Consider the following 6,000-nt stretch of genomic DNA (forward strand, 5'->3'; position numbering starts at 1 on the left):
CAGCATCAGCTTAACTTTTTATTGGAACTTTGTGTTTGCAAAGAAAATATCGAGACTTTGAAAAAAAAAGAATAAAAAATATGAGCAGGTCACAAAAATGTTGAGATATTAAAAACACAATTTTATTGTATTATTGGCCTTGTTTAAGCTTATCAAAAACAGGAGAAAACTTAAGTAGAAGAGAGAGAGAGAGAAACAGAAGAGAAGAAGAGAATTCTGGGATGATTTTATAGATTACTTAAATAGAACTTTAAATCGAACTTTTAATCGGGCGTTAATCAGCTTTCGTATGTCAAGCTGTTAAAGGAGCACATATAAGCTATTTATTTTCATGCAAGGCATCTGTTTCGGGATTTCAATCTGCAGATCATCTTCCAAACTAGAATTTTCGGATATATCGATTATCTCGCAGTCGTCTTCGTTCTCAAATATTTCGCGCATAATTTAAGCATGTTTTATGAAACAATTTCCCGATTTTTGTACACGTTTTTTTTCTGAAGATGCATGGCAGATAGCAATAGACAATAGGACATTATTGACATAATCCTGTAAACAAACAATTTAAAGGACATCTTTCACTCTTAAACGGGCATAAAGTTCCATGAAGTACCGCTTGCTTCTTAATAAGCCGCATAGTTCGGATGAACACTATGCATGGTTTATAAATAAGTCTCATAGTTCCATCGAGTTCCAAGTGCAAGTAGAAAAGCTTCATAGTTCCATCAAGTTCCACGGGCTTTTAACTTGCCTCGAAGATCGTCGGTGGTACGGGTTTTCTTTAAGCAGCCCTTAAGCAGCACGATAGTACGATTTAATTATTTTTGGCTATTTGGGTAATATTTGATATCCCCGTTATTTATATGATATGCCCGTTTTCCCAAGAACCTAAACTTATATTTAGAAATTTAGTTTTTTATTCTGTTTAGCGGCACCGTATGCCATTGGCCTGCTTTTTTACCATACTAAGTTACATGTTTTCTTCACTTCATCAAATGAGGTGCAGATCAGCTCTTAAACGTACTACTTTGAAATGCACTTCCCTACACTGAATAGATGTTAGAGGTCATAGAATGCCGAGGCCATAGTACGCTGTATCAGGCTGCCGACAGGAAGTAGGTTACGTCTACTCTGCCTATCGTTAGACCTGTCGGATCCGGGCCAAAGTTGTACGTTTCCTCCCTCCCTTAATTTGGCCCTACGGCCTGGAGAATTCTCAACTTGCCATTTCTAGCTTCCTCGACTACATTTCACCTGCATGAGGTGGTTTAACCTTTTTGTTTAGTTAACCAATAATTTAATATTTTTTGGTGGTTCAGTACGGTGGCCAAGACGATGGCGACGCCCACCTTCACCCGGCAGAACCGGGTATCTAATCTCACTCGGACAGTCGCTCCGTAGCATGAACTGACTATTTGGCCTGACCAATCTAGTAATCCGTTACATGGCCAGCGTGATCCAGTAGCCTGTTAAGGCAAGAAGAAGAAATTTGATTTTGATCGATATAAAACACAGATTACATTAATCAATCTACACAAATTAAATTAAAATTCCACTTTTCTTCTTCTTAGATAACTCAGCATTTTCTAACAGACGACTTCCCAAAAAAAATCTGTCCACAGTTGCAATCCTTCAATCACGGCTGCATACGATCCTCTGCAGATTCGATTCAATCTGATCTAACCAACAAGCTCTCTGTGCAACTTTACACCTCGTGCCGTGTGGAACACTGGTGGACATCTACCTGGTGGGGGCATGATTCCGACATCCTTATCTCGTGTCCCACCCATCCTTCCGACTTTAGCCACCGTCAGGATATCAGCTCCGCCAAACGACTCAGCTAGCTCGTGCTACTTCACACGCCTTATTTGTATACACTCCCAATGATAGTCATTGTTGCGAGCACATTGGCATCCCCTGCCTCATGGTCATCCCATAGTCCAGGACTTGTGCCCGTTGGGGATCACTGAACATATTAGTGTGCATTTCATGTGTCGTTGGAGTCCACTGAATCGCAGGAATGGTTGGAGCCCGAGGTAGGCTATCATGGCCAGAGCTTCTCGCAGGCAGGAAATTTGTCGTCGTCGCGTTAAGCTTCAATCCAATCCTGTGGACCTCGGGGTTCAGTCGGCTTGAATAGCTTTCAGCGAGAGGGTGCGAAAAAAATGTCTGGGAGCAATGAAAGTCAAAGAGGTGATACAGGCTGCTGAAGTATTGCAGAAAGGCAAAAGAAAGGCTAAGCATTTGACGCCGGACATTGAAAGGAGGTGGTAGTGAGTCTCGACAGAGATCCAGGAAACGCCGGGACACAATCCTCAGCAAATTGCTCAAGCTTTGTGAACCAGACTAGAAAGGCAGGGCTCTAGACAATGGATGCAAATTCGAGAGGATTAAGGACTAAACAGCAAAAAAGCGTTTTGTGGTATATTGGATCGTTTATGTCGAATGTGAGTCTACGGATAGGCGCTAAAACTTTAAATGATCTCGAGACAATGCCTTCGAAATGGGCTATGCAAGATTTTTTGGATTTGGTTGATTATCACACCCAGGTCACGGATGACATGGATGGATTTAATTCGATGGCGTTGAGGAAACAATAACAAAGGGTGGGTTGCCGGGTACGGTGAACGGGAGTTTGAAGAACATTTAACGGGACAAATATCTAAATGATTGGCAGTTGCTGTAGTAGATTCTTGATTCAACAAGAAGAACTCATATTTTCATAATAATCGAAGAAGACGATTAATACGGTGAGGATCGGCTAGGATAAGATCTGCTCTCATAATATTGGTGAATTTTAGGAAACATTTGAAAATGCCCAAAAGAAGGTCACGCAACCCGCATAAGATCCTGTGATGTATCACGTAAAATAGCTCCAGCGGAAGGAGTCTCTTTGTAAGGATAATATGAAGCATCCTTAACTCGCTCGAAAACCCGACGGGAATCCGGAAGTTCCGGAAGTGTGTGTGTAGGGCCAACATTAGAAGCTTAAACAGCACATAAAATTGTGTCACATCGTGCGCTGGTTGCATAAAGCACCGTGTTAATATCACGACAAACACACCACATATCTATTGCTCGTTTTATTGCTGAGCTGATAGTATAATGAATCGTTCCTGCAACATCACGTCACGGCCAACGGATTCGCCAGTATGGTGCGGTACGGTGCGCCCTAACACAATCCGTTACCAGGCGTACCGCAAAGGCCGGCGCAGAAGGAAGGGATCGGCAGTTCATCGGCACCTGCGCTACGTCAAACGGTAGCCCTCATTGATTTCTTGAGCGGAACTAGAGACCTAACCCATCATCTCGGCCGCCCAAGAAGGGGGTGTTACTTCCTTTCCCGAGCGCATCGGCAGGGCGGTGGCGTTTGCGGTGGCGAACGAAATTGCAATTGCAACACGTCGCTGCCAACAAACATTCGCTTGCCTGGTGCAGCCTCCCAGCATTCCGCAAGCTGCGGTGGCCACGGTGCAGTGGGTCTCAAAATTAACATAGGAAACGCTGCTCCCGCTGCTCCCGCTGCTCTCGATCCAGCGTGGCCAGCCCTTTGCAAAGGGAAGCAGCAGAAGGCAGAGGGAGCCCCCGTAATCGAAATCGAACGGCTTGGAATGGTTGGAGCCGGTGGCGAGCTGTGTGAGCATGATGCGCCACTGGCAGACGCAGCACCCGTAGGCTAATTAATTGAAGGGAAAGGGGAGCGTAATTTTCATGTTATAAAAATAATAAGCGAAACGGATGCAGTTGACCTGCGAAAAGATCAGTAGGCTCGGTCCGTGGTCCCATTCGGCGGTGGATGGGGGGGGACTGGGAGCTAGGATGGGCTGGGCTGGGCTGGGCGATGCTTCGCTGACTATATGAGCTCATCGGTGGCGTGGTGCAAATTTCTCCACCCTTGAGCCTACCTCAAGGCGGCTTTTTTTTGGGGTTTGGGGGGAGGGATCGGCACCGGCACTGGAGCTGGGATTTGCAGGCGAAGAACCACAGAGGCCCTTGCGGACGGCCCTTCCACATAGCGATCGTTTCGATACGCTCCTTTGAATCCGTTCACTTGTTGTAGGCCCCGTATTGGGATTGGGTCCGCAGCGAGAGTGGGTGGTGGTGGCACAGGTGGGCTGGGGTGAAATGGGGAGGGACTGGATGAAGCCGAAGGTGAATATGAATGTTATAAATGCACCTGTGTGCTGTGCAGTAGTGGTTGCGGTGGCGGAAGGTGATCATGATGCATTCGGTTTCCCGACTAGATGCCGTGGCTCGTGGCCATGTGGGGCATGTTTGTGTTTGTGGAGTGGAGGGAAAAAATGAGATCTTCAGCGGCAGGAACGTCTTTGGGGGCCGCCGGTCTGGTTCGCCTATCGTGGCCGGTGGTGCAGTCGTATGCAACGGAGCTTAATTAATAGAAGATAAGAATTATGAAGCGCATGTGGTTTACGCGAACCCGGTGCTTGATTTGCTGGCAGCTAGGGCTGGCAGTAGACTGTTAAGAACTCCGGATGCACGTAAGACACGAACGGAGCACGAGCGGAAGCACGTTCACTGGGCAATGAGCAAAAATGCTTAATGAGAAGCTTTGCATCGCAAAAAGGAAAAGGTGAACGATCTCGCGTGGCAGCGGTAGATGAGCTCTGGCTGATGATTCCAGGGCGCAGCAAAAACAAAAAAGCGCTTACAAATTCTATCTACCTGTAACGATATACAACTAACTTCAATGAACCATTTACTTTTCGGGGAAGGTTTGTTTAATTATACACAGTTGTACAGCTGTGTCATGTCCAATCAACTCGTTCTTGCAAAATGTTTTCCTGAATTAATGGGCCCCTTGTCCTTATTCCCAATGGGATTACTCTTCATTCGTTTAACAATTGCTTTAAGTATTTCACAAATTAATCTGTGATAAGAGGGATGACTAGAACTCAAAATCGATCGCTTGGCTGTATTATAACTGCTGAAAATGAGCTTACTGAATCTGTGCTGACTTTTGGGGCTTTTTTAAGAATTTTTTTCACAGTTCCCGAAGGGTTTATTACTCAGAAAATTTAAGCGTTTGAACTGATCATTAAGAAGGACAGTTATGCTATCGATGATGGTTATTAGTCTAACGCGAGCGGCATACGAGTTGCTACACTTTATTTTACTGTCCTTTTAAATATAAGATTTGTATGATACCATTTGTTAATTTATTGTGTGATAGAAGTTACTATGAAACTCTTTCGCTGTTTTGACTAGTGCCATTCTCATGACAAAGCCACACCAGCCAGCACGATTGTCAAACCCATCTTCTGTAAGTCAATCCAGATCCTGACATACGGTGATGACATAGACAGCATTGATTTGAGTGTCTTCTAAGTAGTAGAAGCTTACCAAAGAATCGAACAATCAGCATACAGTCTTGGGTTGGAGATTAACGAGGCGAAAATCATAATTTTAGTGACATCATTGGTAACCCTTCAAACCAATACGCCAACACCGGAGCGATTTACAGGTAGATGATCGCACTTTGAAGGCGTCCAAAACTTGAAGTCGTTGAGCGATAGTAATAATAAATCACGAAACTTCTGCACTAAAATACCTGTCTCGACCGACGAAGCAAAGACAGTATGGTACAGCGAGTTGGTATTGTCAGGTTCAATAGGACCGGGCGACCAAGCCTTGAAAATCCACATGGACAAAAGAAGCGTAGTAGGAGCAAATTGAGATGGAGAACGGCCGGAATAATTGTTTGGCAGACAGGAAAAACGGCCGGGATAATGTTATTGGGTAGGATTGGTGCAGCAAGCAAAATCATTGCAGCGGTTGTAGCGTCTGATGAGCGAATAAGTAGTCCTTAACTATTTTTTTTGTCTCGTATGCCTCTTAGGCACAACCTCTGAGGGTCCAGCGAAGACCTACCGTTCGATTCGTTTGACTTAAATTACACTCTTACTTCGGGATGTGAACCAGGTTTCATCGAGTTGGTAATCGGCACCACCGAACCACCAAGATTAGTATGCCCTTAGTTACTTA

Source organism: Anopheles stephensi, chromosome 3 (assembly GCF_013141755.1).
Source record: "Anopheles stephensi strain Indian chromosome 3, UCI_ANSTEP_V1.0, whole genome shotgun sequence".
Taxonomy (NCBI): Eukaryota; Metazoa; Arthropoda; class Insecta; order Diptera; family Culicidae; genus Anopheles; species Anopheles stephensi.